At 44.0% G+C, this 23,484-nt stretch overlaps 1 protein-coding gene across 6 annotated transcripts in view; it reads right to left on the bottom strand.

Annotated features, from left to right (window-relative positions):
• sema6cb (semaphorin 6Cb) overlaps window positions 1–23,484 on the bottom strand; it is a 153,477-nt gene that overhangs the window by 42,749 nt on the left and 87,244 nt on the right. For 4 of the 6 annotated variants that reach the window (XM_020498057.2, XM_020498055.2, XM_020498060.2 and 1 more), the window contains one exon: window positions 20,481–20,682. The exons of 1 other annotated variant lie outside the window; for it this stretch is intronic. The gene's annotated coding sequence lies outside the window, so the exon portion shown is untranslated. Of the gene's footprint in view, window positions 1–13,387; window positions 13,411–20,480; window positions 20,683–23,484 lie in introns of all 6 variants that reach the window. One more of the 6 variants, XM_020498056.2, reaches the window with a different exon arrangement.

The following is a 23,484-nucleotide window of genomic DNA, read 5'->3' as shown; positions in this document are numbered from 1 at the left end:
TGTAATGGCCATTGTTCTGCTTGATAAAGAACCAGAAAGTCATCCAAGTGCATGGAGTACACAGTACAGCACATTCATTGATCAATAGCAGTTCTGTGTGAAAATCTACAAGTTGATAGAAGCAGGATGCTGTTATAATTTCTCACATTATAAGTTACTCAATAGAGTGATTAATGAAATGACAACAGGGTAACTTCACAACTCATAGCTGAGGAAGCACATTGTTTATTCAAGACTGTGGTTACCTCAGGAAATGGCACTCAGTTTTCTTTTCATTCTGACAAAGTTTGACCAACACCTTATACATTTTCTGCTGTGCAAAAACTTAATTGGAAGAAAACTCATCCGAGGCATGCATCTTGTGAGTGACCTTACGACAGAAGATTCCGTTGTTAAGCCTGGGCAACATCATCCTTACCCTACTCTCTGAGAGTTCATCTGACTGTTGATACCTGAACACTGTCCCATGAGGCACCATCACAAGGCTGACAATTAGCTGCTGAATAGAGACCGTTTTCTAGTCACAGACAATTCTCCTCTTACCCCGAGACATCCACTCCCCTACAGAGTGCTCAGTGTGGCAGCACAGTATGCAGCTGATGAGTCACCTACGGTTTTCAGGAAGTATGATGCTCCTCCTATCACTCTGAATTCTCAACTCTCTGCCTCTCTGTAGACTTTGTGTTAGATGCTACTTCTCAACAAGCCCCTCTTCTGCCCGAGGGCCCTTTCAACTCTCTACATGAGCCCCTTAGAAAGAGGAACTTCGCTAATTAGATATCCAATGGCTAACCACACAGACGCCGCCAAGGCAAATTGGAATTGGGATCAAGGAGCATTGGACAATAATTGGGGAACAGACCCCGCAGGATACGGGTGATTTTCAGATGACTGCTACATGCTGGTGGTGCTTGGAGTTCATCCTACTGTTGCTCATAAATTAACTTACTGGAGTCTTTGAAAGCACCTCTACAAGTTCAACCACATCCAGCAAGGCCAGCAGGCTTCAGGACATTTATAGCCTCTGCTGGTTTAACTACTTTCACAGTAGTTTTAAACACTTCTTTATCAGTTACTTCTGAATTCCACTTTCAGTTGGGGCAGGAGTGCAACAATGTTGGATGTCAGTGTCAGAGTTGCAATATCGGCAGGCTTTGACAGGCCAAGTCCTGTGAATGAAGTCAACACTTGATCTAGATGAGGGTCAGAAACTTAAACTTGCTGTTGAATAACAACATGTCAGTTGAAGTTGATGGGGAATTTCAGAGGCCCTGCAGTAGCAACATGAGAGCGGCTCAAGGGAGGCCTCAGTGACAACATTCTGAAAGACCTATTAGCATGCTGGGTCAAGAGGGAATGACGGCTGGCTGCTTTCCTTTTGGTCCCTGTAGTCCTGGAATCTGCATTTCAAACGGATGGTGGCAGTGTCGTGGAATCTCTCCTTATAGTCTTTATCTGACAGTTGCATGGGCAGGAGGAAAGCGTTTGGGAGAGGGGAGCGGAGATACGGGGCACCATGGCATCCAGGGTGAGATGTGTCTGTCAGTGGAAGTCAGGACCCTCCCTGCCATCACTGCCACTCAACTTGCCCAAAAGGGATGCTGTGATGGCCTCCTCGCCCATAGGGTTTAGACAAAGTGACGGGTTGTCCTGTGAGATGGGCCATCTATTGTCACCCTACGTAAGAGTGCTCTACGCCTTCCACATGGAGTCCCCACAGATTAAAGCCCGTTTGTCAGCCACGGGCAGCGCATCAAGCCTCCAACTCCTCTCTCTTGGAATGATGTTGGGCTGAATCAAGTTGACAGTGAGAGTCAACTAAAGTTGTACGACAGGAAGAAGTGATACTGTACAAAGTCCATGCAAAGGTTCAGTAACCGTGGGCTGAGGGCTCTCTAAAAATGAGACTGAAAGGGAGCATCTAAACATTGGTTTGAAATATCTCACCAATGTTCAAGGACCCGAGAGATGTTGACAACTCAAACACACTACAGCAGTGATACATAGAAAAATACCTGGCACCCATTACTTTCTGTTTACTGGTATCAATCTCTGAGAAGTGCCTCTGCCACCAGTCTGGGCCTAAACCTGCAAGGCATCCCGCCACAGCGGGTTGAGCTGGCCAGACTTCAGACAGGGATCTATGCGAGACACAGACACTGAGACGGTCGTCCGATCGATCGGGAGAACCGCTGAGAGCGTCATCCATCGTCTTTCTGTCTACTTGAGATGAAAAAAGCCCCAAAAGGCTATCAGCAAGAGACGGATCAGACACACACTAAGGTTATCCTCTTCATTTGTCTGCCTCATATTCATTATTTATTTTTTATCTTCAGACAAGCCCTGTAATTCACTGGAAAATCCCTCTCTCTGTCTATCCATCTACAGTATCCATTCATCCACAGTATCCATCCATCTACAGTATCCATCCAGCCACAGTATCCATCCATCTAACTATCTAGCCATCTCAATTTTCCTCCACTCTTTCTAGTGTGACATCTTCTGATGAGTGTAACCCCGGGTCACCTCATCAGACCTTCTGGCATGAAAATGCAGATGTCGTTCAAGCTCCCTCCTCGACCCTCCTCCCGTCGTCTCCACCTCATAACTAAAACTGAATGTTATCTACCTCCTCTCAATCTCCCCATCATCAATAATTCAAAGTGTTCTTGAGAAACACTACCTGAACCTCTATTGACAGAAACTCCAGCACTGTCATTCCCTCAAGGGCATCATAATTGGATCCTCAAAGTCTGCTGCTACAGACCCAGGCGGGGGAACAGGAGTCTGTGTTTACGTTTTTTTGTTGAGGTGTCATTGTGTGTGTTTGCTTCTATTTTTACATATTTATTTCAGTACTCCAAACCAGCCGCCTCCAGAACCAACAGCACACAGCAGGAGCCATCCGGTGCATAGAGTGACCTGGCCAGTCTTCAGAAACATTCCCCTCAGGGGTGTTTTAAAGGTGGGTGGGAAAGTGTTTGGTTATCTAGCACCGTGGAGAAAGGATTGTGGAGGGATTGTGGATGAGTCATATTGGGAAGGGCAGTGAAGCTCTTTATCAATTGCAGTAGTGCACTTTCTCAAACCTGGAGAGGGCAGTTGTTTGGCACAAGTCAAAAGGTGAAGAGAGGTGCATTGCAAGCAGGAGTGACAGCTTTTGAGAAGGTTACAATTCTGAGAGCTTGATTTCACAAAGCAACAGTTTAACTCACACAGTACATGCTTAAAAATAACAGGCTCACCAGTATATCATACAATTGTATCATAACATGCAGTATGTCAACAGCTTTAATATTTCAGTGTTGATGCGGGTGGTAGAACAAAAAAAGACACATCAGTCATAGAGCTAAATTAAGTTTAAACAATAGCAAAACTGTCAGTATTGACACTAAACTTATCTTCAACATCAACGTCAGCAGTATTCAAGGCCTCGCTTTTATGCACAATATACAAATATGGCAAACTCAACGCTGCTGTCGTGCAGTGTCCTCTCTGACAGGTCAACAATAAGAAGAGATAGTGCTCCCTCCCACTACGCTTTGTAGACTATAGTACCAGCGGAGCCTATCATTATTTCACCAGAACTGCCGACCGCCCGGAGGGGAGAGGAGGGTGGAGGAGAGAGAGCAGCCAGATGAAGATGCTATTCAAAACACTCCTGCTGGGGAAGATGAAACGCGCCACACCAATATAAGCGAGAGAGAGAGTAGAACGGGAGGAGAGGATGAGGTGAATAAGCAGCGCTGTCAGTGCTCATCAGGTTGCTGATCGCTCAGTGTTCTCCAGTGGCTCTTTATTACCACCAAGGGGGGGGGGGCTAGCCCTGGACCCTCCTATCACTTAGGACCCCTGAGTTCAGCCTTGGTGGTACAGTACAGAGCAGCAGCGGGGTGGAGATGTGTCTTCCTGCTGGTGCCAGGGCCCCTTGGGTGGCGGTGCAAGCTAATGGGCGGGGTGACCGAGCTAAGCGGCTGGTCTGCCTCCCTGTGATTAGATTTGGGCTCATTGAGAGTGAGAGAGTGTGTGTGTGTGTGGTGCTGATCCCCCCTCATCACACGGCTCTGATTAGGCACTGCGGTGGTTCTCTGGCTTGGCGAGCCCTCGTTCTGCTGCCAGTGCAGAAATAAAGCCTGTCTATCAGCGCATCGGTGCTGATTCTGAAGGACAACAATAATTATGCTCACTGGAGAGCGATGAGAAATAGAAGAAACAAAGTTTACGGTTATTGGCAACCTTGAACTGTACAGTAGGTTTAATAACTAATGTTCTAACATAACGAAAGTAACAATTCATGAAGGAGACGGAGTGTTCTTTGCTATTTTCTTTCTACCCTTCTATACCATGGCATTACAAGGAGAGGTATTGAGACTGAGCCCCTTAGAAACGGGGTCAATTAAGTAAATAAAATGTTTTAAAACATGTATGAGAGCAACCTTTCTTTAAGGCACTGAATGGTGCTTGAGCTGAGGACTGCTGTGATGATGCCTTTGTATCCGTCTCCGTATTTAAGGTGGGGAACAATGAGAGAATGCGACATCTCTATTAACAGAAAGCTCTTTGATCTCCATCTTTCTCTATGCTCTCCAGCAAATGGATCCTCCCCAGGCACCAATTAGATGGGTGCACTGTTTGCACTTCAATCTCTGCATTCCAATTCTGAAAGTTGGAAGACACATGAATTATCGAAGTGAATTTTGAGTGTCACGGTGTTCCGGAGGTTTCATTTGCGAGTGAACTTTAGCGGTAGTGAAGAAAGATGAATCAAACCCCTCAGTTTACTCATCTCAGGCGCATTGTGCCAATTTAATATATATGTCTTCCATTCTGTTTGAAGGACCTGTACCATGTTTGTCAGAGCCATAGATAGAGCCCTTAGGATGCAGGACAAGCACACAATGATACGTATGAAAACATGTAGAAAGCACCTAGTCAAGGACTTAGGCGTAACATTAGAGACAGAGTAGTTGTGAAAGGAAGATAAATAGCGTCCGCAATCACGCTGCCGTCACCCACCAGATCCATCCTTGTCACATTACCCGAAAATATAATACATTTAAAAAAGAAGTGGGCACGCAAGACGGGTTGGTGACAACAGTATTTTCTTTAGCAGCTGGCGCACAAAATGGCCGACCTCTTTAATAAATGAAAGATTTTCCAATCTGAGAAGTCGATGCTGATGAAGGGACATATAAATCAGGTGAGGAGCGGCGGAGGGGTTCTGGAGAATGCTCCTCGCTGTAATGGTATTATCATGCCTGCGTGCTTCACTGTTCCTGTGGAGATTAAACACTTTATCATTGTCTTGGCTACAAACAGTCCCCATTCCCAACATGCATCCCATAATCAAACCCCTTCCCATTCAGATCCACCAGGCTGCCACTCTTAACAACACCATCACACACTGCCTGAGGGAGAGTCAGGAGAGAAAGAGAGTGTGAGAGAGCATAGGGTTATCAGGGCATCCCTACGTTCGGGGTTATGGCCTCAGTGAATGAACCGGACATCATTAACGCCTTCTCACAACTGATGACATCATCGAGAGGCATCCCCGAGACCCCAGGGGCTTTTTGCTCCATATATCTCATGTTCTTGCTGTGGCACTTCTTTCTCAGCTCAAGAAAGTCCATGACCATTGGCTGCTCATACACAGAATGTGAAGTGAGGCTCTTCTCAGTGTGCTGAAGGCTACATTGTGTCAGTCTGAAGTACTATCAAAATGCTTGGGTTGGTAGCGCAGGCCTGTCTGACAAGACTATGTCCTGGGGACATGTAGTCTAGCCCTGTTGTGCTGAGAAAGAACCAGTCGCTGTAAATGAGGATGATGTCTGTGACCTCGCAGTGCACTGATCTGGAATCAGCCAGGCAATCAACCCTCCCACTCAATCTCAGTTCAGCAGATGTACTGACAGCTCCACACAACATTGAGGGGTTAAGGTGCAAAAACAACAACAGCTAACAAAACAGGCACACTAGAATAACACAATTCATGATTTTTATTTTAGGACATATTTTATTTCTGGATAGTGTATTACAGTAAACAATGGATCTCATGACTCTAGCCCAGACCAGAGCTAGAGGTGCACCAGACCAGAGCTAGAGGTGCACCAGACCAGAGCTAGAGGTGCACCAGACCAGAGCTAGAGGTGCACTAGAAGAGAAAGGAGTCATTGAGGAGCAGGACCGGCATACCAGTATCGCGATACTCATTAGTATCGTGGCAAGGAAACAAAACATGAAGAGGATGTAACTTCTTCAGGAAAACAGTCCTAATGTTGGAAACAAACATTATGTTGTCATCCAGAGTCACATTTATTCATTTCCCAAGCTACAGCACACAATATTTTAAATACAGCAGGATTTTAAAAGGATCAAAGTGTTTTTGTCTGCTTGGTGTTTTCATTTTTGCCACGGAAAAAATATTACGATGCTGGTATCGTCCCGGCCCTACTAGTTGGTACCAACAATGCTTTCTCTAGTCTACAGATTGTTGACTAAGGTTAAGTATGGGCATGGAGACTGAGGGTTGGAGTGTGTGTGTGTGTGTGTGTGTGTGTGTGTGTGTGTGTGTGTGTGTAAGTGTGTCTCTGAGCTGTTAAAGAGAGTCTCTGATCACAGTGCAGATACTGTAGATCCTACAGCCCTTAGGGAGGATAAGCTCTTATCTTTCGGCTAAATCCCAAAAGTCGTTAAAGGGGCTCCGGAGTTGCTTAGAAGTCCAACTAATTAGAGTTCAAATCATTTTCGGTAACACTTTACATGACACCTAGCGTCATAACATGTAATGACACGGCCATAACCATGTCATAACAGCTGACATAACTTGTCATAATATGGACATAACACTGTCTTTACACATATTCAGACCAGTTGTGACATATATAGCATTATTTTGTGGCTGGTTATGACACCTACATAAGGCAAAAACATTCCATTACACCATAGCCTACTTGTCCACAGTATGTTACATACAATGTTCAGATATTGACCATATTAAATTATCATTGCGATTGCACACAAATCAGACGTGCACCTAGCCCAATGCTCTGTTGCTGATGACTGGGATGAATGCATAAACAGATTTCAGGAGCAGGACAAGACACCCTCTTTTTGACTGATGACTGACATAAGGGCATGTACGTGATAAGTCTATCTGGCTCATATGATAAGTCTATCTGGCTCATATGATAAGTCTATCTGGCTCATATGATAAGTCTATCTGGCTCATATGATAAGTCTATCTGGCTCATATGATAAGTCTATCTGGCTCATATGATAAGTCTATCTGGCTCATATGATAAGTCTATCTGGCTCATATGATAAGTCTATCTGGCTCATATGATAAGTCTATCTGGCTCATATGATAAGTCTATCTGGCTTATGATGGTCATAATGCTTCTTGACAGTGGCATAAAGTGTATTTTCTACAAGTTATCTAAAATATGAAGGCGGGAAAAAAATGGACAAAATAATTCACGACAACAGACTTTTAAAAAAAGGGAGGGAAAAAACGATTGAATAAATGTGGGTTTTGACACTTATGTAGATTTCACAACCAGCCATAAAATAACCCAATATGTCTACAGTTCACAAAGCACGATCAACGAGTTATCAAGCTAAATACTGTACAATGCAGCAGCCCTTTGTTTCAGATGAATAGAAAACAATAAACTGCCTGGTCATTCTTGACAGACATTCCGTTAGGGTCGAGATGAGGTGAGAGCCGTTGTGTAGAACGCTGCCCACAACAGTCACAGTGTGGATCAAAGCGCCGTATGTAGTATTTTTCTGTCCAGCCTCCTGCTGCTCCTCCGTCCAGGCACAAACACGCATCTGCATTTGTTGTCCTGAAGTCAAAAAGCGAAACACGGCAGGCACAAAGAGAGACCAGACAAATCCACAGGGCGAGGGCGAGAATGAAAGATGGACAGAAAAACAGAGAAAAACAAAAGCTGTCTGTTGCTTCCAGCGTCCCCCCGACTTACCACCCCCCACTACGAACCTCTTCTCTCACTCAGCAGCCCTGGGAAGCACAGGAGGTTGGTGGCACCTTAATTGGGGAGGACAGGCTTGTGGTAATGGCTGGAGCAGAATTAGTGGAATGGTATCAAATACATGCCAATCCATTTGCTCCTTTCAAGTCATTATTATGAGCCGTCCTCCCCTCAGCAGCCTCCACTGGTGGGAAGGTATGAGCAGGCAGCCGTAATGGAAAAGATAAGAGACCAACAGGCCCATCTATAACAGGCTAGATAGTGGTGTATGGGTGCCGTTAAGCCTGGGCGATGGTGTCATTAAGTGTGAGTGCGTGATAAATGCACTCTGCTTGTCGTATTTGAGATTCTCATTAGTCTGTGTGCAGGAGGGAACCGGAGGCTATTACTCTTGTGGCTGTGGTGACACCGCGCAGAGTGTGTGTCTGTATCTATTGTCTGTATTTTGTTGTGTACTGGACGTGTGTACAAAGGGAACGTGTGTGGCAAATGTACAACTGTGAGGGTGTGTAAAAGAGTTTGATAATAATCTCCTTCTGTGTCATGGTGAAATGCTCTGTAGGTGTGTACATACAGTGAGTATACAAGAACACCTGCTCTTTCCATGACAGACTAACTGCTATGATCCCTTATTGATGTCACTTGTTAAATCCAATTCAAATCAGTGTAGAAGAAGGGGAGAAAACAGGTTAAAGAAGGATTTTTAAGCGTTGAGACATGGATTGTGTACGCGTCCCATTCAGAGGGCGAATGGGCAAGACAAAAAATGTAAGTGCATTTCAATGGGGTATGGTAGTAGGTGCCATGCGCACCTGTTTGTGTCAAGAACTGCAACGCTGCTGGATTTTTCACACTCAGAAGTTTCCCCATGTCTATCAAGAATGGTCCACCACCCAAAGGATATCCAGCCAACTTGACAACTATGGAAAGTATTGGAGTCAACATAGGCCAGCATCCCCATGGAACACTTTCGACACCATGTAGAGTCCATGCCCAACGAATTGAAACTGTTCTGAGAGCAAAAGCGGGGGCAACTCATTATTAGGAAGGTGTTCTCAATCTTTGGTATACTCAGTGTATATAGGAAGTGAACGTGTGTTTTTGCTTTGTGTGTTGTGTCAGGTTTCTCAAATGCTCCCTTCAAGGTACAGACAGCCACAGCTATAGCAGCAGCCAGCCGCAGAACGACCTGTGGGTCGTCTGGACGTCTGCTCTGCTCCAATCAATACTTGGAGGTGTCCTGTTACCCTGTCTTCCCTAAGCCTCCTCTCCCCCCTGCTCAACGGGCAGGCAGGCAGCCCTTTGTTGGCAGTTGTTCATATCAGCTCTGGCTTATCATAGAACATCACAGGAAATGTGAGAACAGCCACGTACAGGTCAGTGACACTTTTAATTTGTCTCTGGTGATAGGGTTTGTCAAACTATTCCTGGCTGCCTCATCACCGACCGCATTTGCTCACTTAGAGGTTGACTTTCCCCCCCTCATGTGAAATGTGGCGACGCTATACTGCTATCTTGACCTTGATGTTGAATTGCATCATGTTTTGAATTGAATTTATTTTCGAATAGGAAATGTCCTCCAGAATGGAGACGGCATTGTACTGCAATAGAAAGTGCTGCGACGCATTCCGCACAACTAAGAAGGATATGAGAAGAGTTTTTAAAATAGATGCCCTTTTCAGTATCTGCTCTACAAATCATCACGTTAGAAAATTAACTAGCTAAATCTAAATGGAGTGAGATATTTTTAAAGCTATAAGACGACACTCTATAAACAGGTCCCTGCTTGGTGATTGTGGATGTCTAAGGAGTCAAACTAACCAATATGGTACTGGGGTACAAATGAACTTTTCCTAAATAGGTGTTCCAAATAAAGTGTGCCAGGATATTAGATTTTCAAGTTGTCATTAAGGCGACATCAAAATAGCTTTTAATGGATTGTGTACTTGAAATAACTTTCTAAATATAATTTTCATGGTTTACTTCTCAATCTGACTCAGGTCTTACATTGAATTACCAAGATAACATGCTACTAATTATTTGGATGGTCAATATTACTTTGAAAATAACTCAACTCTACATGCTATAAAACAGCTCCTTCTGATAGTTTTATTGTTTATTTACACAAATCTGCCCAACAGACTACATTAGCGCAAAGTCAACACGCAATAAAATAAAACACGCAATAAAATGTACATATCATGACTGCACCCATTTTTTCCCTCTTAAATCTTTCAAATTTGTTGTCTGGCATTCATCCAATTCAAATCCATTTGAAACTGTGCACACACACACACACACACACTTTTAAACGGACCCGTCAAAACATTCCATGCAGTGCTACGCCTGGGCGTTAGGGTTCATAAAATCCCTAAATAGCAAGTGATGCCTTGTAAAGCGAAGGTTGACTTTGCAAGTCGGGTCTCTTACACCATAACCCTACGATAGTTCAGTTTCAATCGAAACAGACTGACACCTCTAACAAGGCCCAGGTATAGTTACAGCACAAATAAAAATGATCCAATGTTCAAATGGTCTTCCAGAGTAGAAACTATGGCAATATTATTTATTTTGGGAGAGGTAACAATTACATTTGAGTCTATCCTATTAAATGACTAATCATACAGTAGAAAGGCAAAAGTAGCTTCCTTTGTGTTGAAATGGCATGTCAATTAAAGTCTGGAAGTAGCAATAGTGACGACTACCTTCCATTACGTTACATCCCTGTGCCATCTAAAATTAGCCATGCTCATGGATTTAGTCTCTCTCCCAGGTAGAGATACACTTTAATCTCTGTTATTTTTTCTTCATTCCTGGGATTGGCAGTGCAGCTGTCGTTTCTGTGTGCTAAAGCTCAACAGCCATATGTCACCACTGCCCTGTCCATGACACGCACACTTTTAATCAGCGCTCAGTGATGGACCACATTGTGTCCTTTAGACCCGAAGCTTTGAGTCCTGGACTGATACAGCCGTGCTCTGAGCCGGTTGGCTGCCTGCATCCAGTACTGAGCTTCATCACACACATTCCTGGGTAGCAAAAAGTTAATAACTGAGTTACTGTGACCCATAGGAGTCTCATTTAATTTACATCTTTTAGTGGCATTTAACAAACTGAAAATATACAGACGATAGAGGGAAAGTCCTCTATCCCAGGGAACATCAACTAGCGGACAGTCAGGGGGCCGGAACATAAATACAAAGATGTCTACCAGATGTTGGAACAACATTGTTGTGGGGACTTGCTTCCATTCAGCCACAAGAGCATTTGTGAGGTCGGGCACGGATGTTGGGCAATTAAGCCTGGTTCGCAGTCGACTTTCCAATTCATCCCAAAGATGTCCGATGGGGTTGAGGTCAGGGCTATGTGCAGGCCAGTCAAGTTCTTCCACAACGATCTCGACAAATAATTTCTTGATGGACCTCGCTTTGCGCACGGGTGCATTGTCATGCTGAAACAGGAGAGGGCCTTCCCCAAACTGTTGCCACAAAGTTGGAAGCACAGAATCATCTAGAATGTCATTGTATACTGTAGCATTAAGATTTCCCTTCAGTGGAGCTAAGGGACCTAGCCCGAAACATGAAAAATAGCCAGACCATTATTCCTCCTTCACCAAACTTTACAGTTGGCACTATACATTCGGGCAGGTTGCGTTCTCTTGGCATTTGCCAAACCCAGATTCTTCCATCGGACTGCCAGATGGTGAAGTGTGAATCATCACTCCGGAAAACGCGTTTCCACTGCTCCAGAATCCAATGGCGGCGAGTTTTACACCACTCCAGCTGATGCTTGGCATTGTGCATGGTGATCTTAGACTTGTGTGCGGCTGCGTGGCCATGGAAACCCATGTAATGAAGCTCCTGACAAATAGTCCTTGTGCTGACGTTACTTCCAGAGGCAGTTTGGAACTCGGTAGTGAGTGTTGCAACTAAGGACAGACAATTGTTACTATGCGCTTCAGCATTCAGCGGTCCCATTCTGTGAGTTTGTGTGGCCTACCATTTTGCGGCTGAGCCGTTGTTGCTCCTAGATATTTCCACTTCACAATAACAGCACTTACAGTTGACCGGGGCAACTCTATCAGGGCAGACATTTGATAAACTGACTTGTTGGAAAGGTGGCATCCTATGACGGTGCCACGTTGAAAGTCTCTTTAGTGAGGCCATTCTACTGCCAAATGTTGGTCTATGAAGATGGCTGTTTGCACAATTTTATACACCTGTCAGCAACGGGTGTGGCTGAAATAGCCGAATCCACTCATTTCAAGGGGTGTCCACATACATTTGTGGATATATAATGCATAATGTTTGACTAAAACAATAATTTCAAACCTTGCGTACATTTATATATGATCACGTGTTTCTCTATTATGCATAGGAATGCTTGGGAACAGATTTCTAAAATTAAAGTCACTTGTAGCTGATTTCCTGGTTGTTAGTCTGATGTCCAACAAAAGATTATTATTATTATATATATTTTTTTTAACTTTCTCTAGCCTCTTAGGCAGCCAAGCCAAGGGTGTATGTAGTCAAGTCAATCAAGAAAGGTCAGATGTGAAACAGGCTGATGCGGATTAATGTTGACAATAATGACATGATAATGCAGATGGCAGATGAAAGACTTCACCCACACTCATGTTCTACTGTTCAACGTCAAATCAGAATTCCTACTCTCTCAGAATGTACTGTACTTTAAGGACAGTGCGTGCACGTGTGCATGCATGTGCGCCCACCAATTATGTAGATTTTAAAAGCATTCTAGGTTCACCTCGATGCCCTGCACTGAAAAAGCACAGACAAGGGGCAATGTCAAGATGACAAGTACAAACAGCCAAAAGCTAAAAAAGGACTTCCTATTAAAACTAAAGTAGCTATTTTGGATGACAGCCAACTGTCCAAGTAAATCAATTTGAATTTGTTCAGGAGTTATCTGAAGGGTGAAAGTGATGTAATTTTAATAAGCAAATATGAACTTTAGGATGATTAAATGAATTTAGTTGTTTCCCCTCAAAGTGAACATTATTCAATAGCTGAACACATTTGCATACATGAAGTTACATTCCAAGAAAGCTCAGTACATGTCTTAAGTCAAATGGCAAAAACAAGAAAGTCCCATTACCTTACAGTACATAGTTAAAGGCAAACCTTCATTCATGAATCTACTGAATTTTCTTTCATTAGTTTAACGTAAAACATTGTAAAGGCTTTAGGACTTTCTAAATCTGCAACAAAACCAGGACTCCTACTTTTAGAGCCAACAAGCATCATATAGCCACCTTCTGAAATGAGAGCACTTTCAGTATTTATTTAGACCAAGAGTCTGGCAAAGAATCACCCTGGGAGGTGGTTTAGTGGGGTATAGCAAAACACAATCAGGAAACCTGAATCTCCTACCTGACTGATGTCTTCATCCAGACCTGACCGTGGGGAGAGGAGGAAAGGAGAAGAGGAGAGAGAGTAGGACAGAGGGTAGTGGAGGTCAGATAGGCCATACATAACCAGCCCTGCTGTTGATATTGTAGAACTCATTCTGTGGTTGTAAAGGCTTTTCTCTTCCACTTTGGTGAGAGGCTTTATTTACATGTCTCTGCCTGCAGCTTTCATTTGGCAAGATTTTAGGGAGTGAGCGAGTCCTAGGGTTTGGAGGAGTAAGGTCTGCAGATAGTCTTGTTGACAGTAGAGCTGTTATCACAGAGGGAGTGCTGCTTGTCTCCTCACAGCTTAAGTACTTAAGGGTGTGTGTGTGTGTGTGTGTGTGTGTGTGTGTGTGTGTGTGTGTGTGTGAGGGAGAGAGGTTTGGATCGAATCCTACAGCATGGAGTGTCTGAGAGGACACCTCATAAAAAATTCCATGCTGTGTGAAGTTTTGGCCCCTTTAACATTCCATGTGGAAGGAAAATGGCCGCCAAGTTACTTCGAACTCAGCAAAGTACAAAAGCAGAGCATGTCCGTAACTACATATGAGGACACCAAGGGTTGGACCTCAATTTTTTGTAATAAAATAAAAATAAATATTTTGTACACAATAAAGAAAATAAATTATGGGTCAATTACGGGTCAACATCTAAATATTGTTCCTGGCATTCATCAAAGCTCAGAAGAATAATTTATTTGAACATTCTAATCGCGCCTGCCTTTTGCGAACAAGTGGAATTATGAACAGTGGTTTGTTCGTTATGATAACCTGCATCCCCCTGATTTGCCTCCCAGATGTGCCTTTTTAACAGCACATCCACCACTCTCACAAACAGCTAACTCGGCCCTCTTGCGGCACAGGCCGAGGGCCGAGTTATTTTACTTATTCCACATTTTGTTGTGTTACAGCCCGAATTCAAAACTTAAACACAATAACCCATAATGAAAAAGTGAATTTTTTTCCAATTTTAACATATTTTAACGAATTACCTCATTTACACAAGTATTCACACCCCTAAGTAAATACTTTGTAGAAGCACCATTGGCAGCGATTAAGGCTGTAAGTCTTTCTGGGTAGGTCTCTAAGAGCTAGACAACCACTAAGGTCTTGCCATAGATTTTCAAAGCAGATTTAGTCAAAACTGTAACTCTGCCATTCAGGAACACTCATTGTCTTTTTGGTAAGCAACTCCAGTGAAAATGTGGCCTTTTAGTTTATTGTCCTGCTGAAAGGTGAAAGCAGACTGAACCAGGTTTTCCTCTAGGATTCTGCCTGTGCTTAGCTGCATTCCATTTCTATTTTATCATGAAAAACTCCCCAGTCCTTAACGATTACAAGCATAACAATAACATGATGCAGCCATCACTATGTTTTTAAATATGGAGAGTGGTACTCAGTAATAAGTTGTATTGGATTTGTTCCCAAACTTGGGGTCAGGGTCCCATGTGGGGTCCCATGAGAAAATCTTATCAAACAAGTTAGGAACATAAAAAAGAGGATATGTTGCAATATGAACATCTCCACATGGCCCATCTTCCCTATAGACCTACATTAAAATGCAATCAAAATGAAAACAACACAGTTGAAAGTTTTTGCTTCGTCGCTATTTAATTCCTTGAGAGGAAGAACACACAGAGGAAATATTGTGAACGCTTCTCCAGCCTAGCTCGTTTCTTTCTCACTCATCTCCACTGTGTTGCCTCCCATGGTCACTAAGGACCAGCCGAGGTTGGGGTGCATTAGCATTCCCACACAGAAGATCCCACAGATGCTCAGGGGAAAGTCCCACAGGATGCAATGATCTGTGGATCAATATCCGGAGCTTAACGCATTGTGTTCACAGAATATTAAGTCATCGTGGGAAAGTTATCCCATCACGCTCCAGGTGAAAAGAGCCAAAGCCCACAATTATCCTAAGCCAGCCAGCCAGCCACCCACCACGCTACGGTTTGAGATGATAAATGCAAATCGTACCAATGAACAGAGGAAAAACTACTTTGAGGCAGGAGTCTGTCAAATTACAAAATACGAAAGCTGCATCTGTAAGCAAAATATTGACGCATGAATCAAAAGTAAGCAACATGCATCAACGTACGTTGAAACAAAGGAACTGGATTTATTTGAAGTGTCCACAGGGACTTCGGACATTCAGACACAAACTCGTTGCTCAAATGTTCGACAACGGCAACTGTGTAAACAGAACATCTCGTTGTTGACATCCTGACATGTACAGTGCCTATATTGCTGTAAACCCCTGTGTCTCCTAGACCTACCATTAGTCTGACTCGTCTATGTCAAATCCCTCCTTGTCCCTTCTTTTCCAGGGCAGCGGAGCGGAGAGCCTGTGACAGGTTACACGCGCATCCACTGCACACATCATTGATAGTAATGGGGGGGGGGGGGGGGGGGGGGGGGGGGGGGTAAAGTAGGCAGGGAGGGGGGTGTGTGAGAAAGTGTGTATGCTGGGGGGTTAGCAAGTCAGGATTACACAAGCAGAGCATGAGTTCCGCTCCGCGAGATCAATTTATGTCACCAAACGGCGTGACAACCAGTCCCCTCCCAGTCACCATCTGCCTTGTCCCCAAGCCAATTTGTCACAGCACATTCATGTGTGGTGATGCCCTCCTTTAACATTGAGGAAGATGGCTGTGGGGAAAAGAAGAAAGGAAGGAAGTAAAGAAAGGAGGAAGGGGAAAATAGCACTGGCAGCACACTTATTGAGGTACTACTGGTTTGGACTGGTGTCAGAACTTAGTTCGCACCCAAATGATTTAGAATGACCTAATTGAGGTAAACACTCTCCAGCATTTTCTCACATAAGATGGCGTCATTCTAACGTGACATACAGTTGCCAGGAGCCATCTGTCTAAACAAACGTGGAAGAATCATCTCTAAGAATCATGATGGCCTAACACTAGTTCCTAATTCTCCACTCTCCGTAGCTATGATGCACTGGCTACTACAGCAAACAATGCTCGATCAGCTGAGCCAACCAGTGAATGGCCATTAGAGTAGGTAGTTTGCCAGCTTGCTGATGAAGTTGTACGGCACCAATGTTATGGGACTGTTTTAAGAAATCCGCATGTGTCTGACTGACAGCAGGCACTGTGCCTTGCTACTTTGTAACATTTGGCCAATGCCATAACGCTGCGAAAGAGTGGTCAGCTGTGCTGCAGAACTCAGCCCACTAGTCACGGCAGAACAGAAACTGCCTTATCATGAAAACTCACTAGTGCTATTAGCTAAATTTCACTACACTAGCTAACGGGAGTATTCAGCACTGAGTGTGTGAACTTGTTGGAAGCTCTTTAACTTCATATAGATTGATTTGAGACCGGAAAGATGGCGCCGACAGACACGGCAGCTCTGCTTCTATCTCCTAAGGAACTTCGCAGTATTTCGTTTTTCTGTGTGTTATTTCTTATATTATTATTATAATATGACACCCTAGACCCACTTCAATTTGCTTACCGCCCCAATAGATCCACAGACGATGCAATCGCCATTGCACTGCACACTGACCTATCACCTCTGGACAAGAGGAATACCTATGCAAAAATGCTGTTCATTAACTATAGCTCAGCCTTCAACACCATAGTACCCTCCAAGCTCATCATTAAGCTCAGGGCCCAGGGTCTGAACCCCACCCTGTGCAACTGGGTCTTGGACTTCCTGACGGGCCGGCCCCCAGGTGGTGAAGGTAGGAAATAACATCTCCACTTCGCTGATCCTCAACACTGGGGCCCCACAAGGGTGCATGCTCAGCCCCCTCCTGTACTACCTGTTCACCCATGACTGCGTGGCCACACACGCCTCCAACTCAATCATTAAGTTTGCAGAAGACACAACCATAGTAGGCCTGATTACCAACAATGACGAGACAGCCTACAGGGAGGAGGTGAGGGTCCTGGCGGAGTGGTACCAGGGAAATAACCTCCCCCCCAACAAAACGAAGGAGCTGATTGTGGACTTCAGGAAAAAGCAAAGGGAGCATGCCCCTATCCACATCAAAGGGACCGCACTGGAGAAGGTGGAAAGCTTCAAGTTCCTCGTCGTACACGTCATTGAGGATCTGAAATTGTGCACCCAACACAGACAGCGTGGTGAAGAAGGCGCAACAGAACCACTTCAACCTCAGGAGGCTGAAGGAATTTGGCTTGGCCACTACAAACTTTTACAGATGCGCAATTGAGAGCATTCTGTCGGGCTGTATCACCGCCTGTTACGGCAACTGCACCGCCTACAACAACAGAGCTCTCCAGAGGGTGGTGTGGTCTGCCCAACGCATCACCAGGGGCACACTGCCTGCCCTCCAAAACACCTACAGCGATGTCACAGGAAGGCCAAAAAGATCATCAACCACCTGAGTCACGGCCTGTTCACCCCGCTATCATCCAGAAGGCATGGTCAGTACAGGTGCACCAAAGCTGGGACCAAGAGACTGAAAAACAACTTCTATCTCAAGGCCATCAGACTGTTAGATAGCCATCACTAGCCTGCTACCCCCAGTTACTCAACCCTAGACATGGAATCACTGGTCACTTTAATAATGTTTACATACTGCTTTTATACATTTATTTTTATTTCACCTTTATTTAACCAGGTAGTCCAGTTGAGAACAAGTTCTCATTTACAACTGCGACCTGGCCAAGATAAAGCAAAGCAGTGCGACAAAAACCAACACAGAGTTACGCATGGAATAAACAAACGTACAGTCAATAATACAATAGAAAAGTCCATATAGTGTGCGCAAATGACGTAAGAGTAGGGAGGTAAGGCAATAAATAGGCCGTAGTGGCGAAATAATAACATTTTAGCAAATAAACACTGGAGTGATAGATGTGCAGAAGATGAATGTGCAAGTAGAGATATTGGGGTGCAAAGGAGCAAAAATATATAAATAAAATAAATAACAATATGGGGATGTGGTAGTTGGATGGGCTATTTACAGATGGGCTATGTACAGGTGCAAAGATCTGTAAACTGTTTGATAGCTGATGCTTAACGTTAGTGAGGGAGATATGAGTCTCCAACTTCAGTGATTTTTGTCATTCGTTCCAGTCATCGGCAGCAGAGAACTGGAAGGAAAGGAGGAGGAAAAGGAGGAATTGGCTTTGGGGGTGACCAGTGAAATATAACTGCTGGAGCGCTTGCTACGGGTGGGTGCTGCTATGGTGACCAGTGAGGTGAGATAATAGGAAGCTGATTCTAGATTTCATTTTGGATTCTTAATATGACTCTGGAAGGAGAGTTTGCAGCGTAACCAGACACCTAGGTATTTGTAGTTGTCCACATATTCTAAGTCAGACCCGTCCAGAGTAGTGATGCTAGGCGGGCGGGCAGGTGCGGAAGCAATCGGTTGAAGAGCATGCATTTAGTTTAACTTGCATTTAAGAGCAGTTGTATGGCATTGAAGCTCGTCTGGAGGTTAGTTAACACAGTGTCCAAAGAAGGGCCAGAAGTGTACAGAATGGTGTCTTCTGCGTAGAGGTGGATCAGAGAATCACCAGCCGCAAGAGCGACATCATTGATGTATACAGAGAAAAGAGTCGGCCCGACTCATCTCATATGTATTTGCTGTATTCTATTTAATGCCACTGACATTGCTCGTCCTAATATTTAAATATTTCTTAATTCCATTATTTTACTTTTAGATTTGTGTGTGTTGTTGTGAATTGTTACAAATATTTCTGCACTGTTGAAGCTAGTAACACAAGTAAATACATGTGTATGTGACCAATACAATTTGATTTCAGCCAGAAAGCAGGTCGCTAGCTAGCAAATTTTTGTGCATATTTCGATTTTCATACTGATTCTACAACCACAAAACACCTTTAGCTTTATGTAGAATTGGGTAAAGACTTTCTCATGAAAAAACCAATCAATATCAGCTACGGGTTTATAGTGTTTGGTAAGATTGGTAAGATGAACTGAATCTTAAGGATGAAAGGGGGTTCAGTTTTGAGGATGAAATTAGTGTTTTCTAGTTATCAGACAGATCAGTGAAGACCCTCCAGTGGCAATGGAAAAGGTTGGATGAATGTCTTATAGGAGCTGTTATAGAGTAGTGAGGTTTTGGACAGGGCAATAAACTGGTGCCAACCAAGGCATTAAAGGAGTGTACACTACAAATCAGAGCTTATTTCTTACCATCTTTCACTAGAAAAAGCAGTGAAACAACCTTTGCAGCGATGCATGGAAGATATGAATAGAATATCACACATTTGTGCCAGTGTGTGAGGCCAGTGGGACGGGGACAGTGCTTTATTGCGAAATGAGTGGGTGACAAGGTATGAAAGCAATGTGAGACACAGTCCTCTCATATACACACACACACACCGTTTGCTGTGACAAGTCCCGCCATTCAGTGCTCTGTCTGATCACATTGCATGCCTATGCTCCCACTGACTGGTGTTCCTTCCCATTTTACCATTTGTGGCAGCCATAATGAAAAGCAGAAAATGGCCAACCATATCAGAGCCAGCTGTAGACACCCAACTACTCTGCCAGTGACCAATTGAGCACAACACCTATATCCTCTTTCTACATGGCCTGCACACCAAACCCTAATGCATTGTTTGCCTGCTAACATATTTGACAACAATGGAAGTGGCTGGCATGCACTCACTTTGATTGATGCACAACGCTACACAATGGCCCGTGGTGTTTGTATACATAGCCAGCCAAAAGAGGGCTATCAGTACAAAGTCAATGCACATCAAGGGGTATGAACGCAGGTGTGTCCAATGTGAACCCTCGTCCCGTCAAAAGGCTGAAAATACGGGCAACAGGGAGTGAAAAGGGTGACAGAGACAGAATTACAGCTGTGTTGCTATATAAAGCATTGAGGGCGGTTGTCCATCAAAGCCGGGCCTATACAGATAAGGTTTCAAATGAAAGTCCTGAAGGGCTCATTTCCACTGCGGACAACAATCACTTCATGATGTGAGGGCTCACGTAGTACTCCATCTAAACCCATGGGTTAGACTACGTTGGATCCTGTTTCCAAGCCAAGATTCTATGTCTGAAATGTAGACATGAAGAGGGAAGAATAATGGTGACAGTACTCACTTTCTGTATCAGTACAGATGGATGGTTATTGGTTACACCGTCAAATGGCCCAGTCGATCTTTGGTTCCTCCCAACAGAGGTGAAGAATTCAGAGGGTCCGATCCGATAAGTACGGAAGGGTTGTGCAGTTGGGGGAGGGTCAGGGGGTTGAAACCCCCCTCAGATAATTTCACAATTAGTTTTGCAATCCTCAGCAAACTTCCTGTGAGAGAAAAAAAAACAAGAGACGAACAACATGAGCGGTGCGCTGCAGCAGTGATGGTCCAGTACGTAAACAACGGGAGGGAGAGCACAGCTGAGCTGCAAACACACAGGCTAATAACCTCTGCCTTTTCAACGCACAGCCTCGGCAGGATACTGCAACGGGCCGCTGACCCATGACTGAGGAAGACGTGCGGAGGGGGGCAAACATCCTCTTAGCATAATCTCCTCAGTCGCTTTACTGTCATAACATAGCAGCATAACACAAGCAGATGAGCTCTAAATAGAACCAGATGCGTGGGGCTCCACAGGGGTTGAGGCTGTGAGGCGACAGAGAAGCTGCAGAGCTACAGTATAGTGTGAGAACTTATCTCTATACTTATCCATTTCCCCATAGTCTCAAATTGTTTAGATTATTCAAACAGCCTACAATGGATGTGGAATATAGACACTAATGGAAAAAAGAGCTGTCAATCATCTAAGGTTGTTTGTTACGTAGTAATGCTAACAGCCTACTGGTACTTCATATAAAGTTGCTGCTAACAACTCTGTGTTACAAATGGCTATTCCACTGAAGCTTGTTTATGAGCTTCAGAACCATCTGGGAGATTGAATTATAACCGGCCTTGTCAGCTAACTGTATCATCATGGTTTTACCATCTCTCCTAAAGAAACCCCCTTGCAGTGATGGGAACCCGTGACAGATGAATTTCCCTTCAATCCATTCCAGACTAATGGCATGTGGTCGATGACTCTTGCGCCCATCGCTAACAACCAGCGCTGACTAATGTCATGTGGTCGATGCGTCTTGCACCCACAAATACGCCCCCGCCGCACATCCATTCATGCGCACAGGGTCGCACACAAATGGCTGCGGATTGCAGGTCGTGACCATGGAGCTCTCCCTTACATCCTGTGATTACTAAAGTATGTCCACTCACTGAACTGACTCACACAGCCCAGCGGATGGAGGACATCAGTCTCTCTGACCCCCCTGACTGCAGCTGCTATAGACTGCAGAGTGACTCAGGAGCCTAACCAACAGTGGTCTAATGCCCCCATGAATAAGGCTATAAACCCAGAACCACCCCAGCATTCTCCAACTAGGCTAGCGTGGGTTCCTTGGCATAACGACCCACAGTGACTAAACCTATGTGGTGAAGAGGGGGACGCGAACCTTCGCTCACACGGTGTGGGTCGGTAAGTGGATGCGTGTTGGTCTACATGCCAAATGACATAGGTTCCCAATCATGGGAAACAGAAGTTTGCTGTACAGGATTGATGTCAGTGCTCAACTACAAATACCCTCTACAACTGATTTCCCTTTTCACATAGTTAAGAGCACAGTGGTCACATTTGGCACAGAGTAGCCATTTTGGAGTGACACTAAACCATCAGAGGCCCTGTCAACATCTGTTAAATAGCTAATTTAGCAGTCTCTGGCACATAGGATAGCTCAAATTATGGTCAGCTGATTTCGTTGGCACACAATGTGTCTTTTCAGAGTAGAGACCAAGAGAAGGTATGAGCAAGGCGTTTTGTTGTTTGTGCTTGCTTGTTTGTTTGTTTTCCCCAGCCCAACATGGATTGACTTGCAGTATAGATTTCACGAAATGAAAACTTCTAGACGTGGTCTTTACTTTTTTTTTCTTAAAACAAACCATACCATGCCCTGGAACCGAAGTTGAGAGAATTGGTTTTGGTGCACACATAAATATGGAGAATATAAATCATTCATCACGTTTTTACTATTCAGATTTTGTCCAATAATTTCTAATTTTATTGGCTTGGATTGGCTGCACTGAGCCTCCGTTTCCCCTGCCTTAAGGACAGCTAGTCCAACTTGGTGTCATCCCCCCCAATATTTTCACATGAACCTCCCTTTGAACTGTTAAATCATATTTATTAATGTGGATATTGACTTTGTCACATCAGCATGCGTTTGTGACTCAGTCGATGCCAAACAGGGCTACGGGCCAGAAGGTTAAGGGTTCGCCGACCACAATGGACGAGCACTCCCCCGGCCATTCTCATTACACCTACACTACAATCATAGCTGGCTGCAGATAATTATCAGCTAAGTGGAAATCAGATTTTCAACATTTTGATGCTATATTTATAATCATATAAAATATATGCGACCAATTTTCCACCAACAGGTTTCTGTGCCAACACATCACAACCAATAAGCAAAGCCTACCGACTTTCGCCGCGTTAATGTCACGGTTTGAGATTTCAACACCACAATCTGCACAGTTTGGTGACTGGAATTCTATTTTGGACGAATGTGCACAGGTCTCCTACAGGAGATTTCTGAAGTAGTCTAATCAGATTAAAACATTGTGACTAGGGCTGTGACAATACCAGTATCGCAATATTTCTTCCATGGCAAAAATGAAAACATGAAGCAGCCCAAACTCTTTGGTCCTTAAAAAACCTACTGTATGTAAACTATTGTGTGCTATATCTTGAAAAATAAATCAAACGTGACTCTGGATGACATCATAATGATCCCACTGGGCACAGATGTCAGTTCAAAATGTAGTTTTGATTTACATTTGGTTGAGTTAACATGAATTCAACAACAAATATGGTTTTAGGTTAAAAGTCAGGTAAAAAAATAAGACAAATGACCTTACATTGATTACATTTTGCAAATCCAATCAGTTTTCCACATTGATTCAACGTCATCCCTTTTAACTCTGCATTGTTGTAAAATGACCTGCATTTCACTGTTAGTCTACAACGGTTGTTTACTAAGCATGTGACGAATTCATTTGATTTGATCACATAGATTTTCTTG

This window comes from Oncorhynchus kisutch, linkage group LG13 (genome assembly GCF_002021735.2).
Source record: "Oncorhynchus kisutch isolate 150728-3 linkage group LG13, Okis_V2, whole genome shotgun sequence".
NCBI classification, from domain to species: Eukaryota; Metazoa; Chordata; class Actinopteri; order Salmoniformes; family Salmonidae; genus Oncorhynchus; species Oncorhynchus kisutch.
This window is presented reverse-complemented; position numbering and strand designations above follow the sequence as displayed.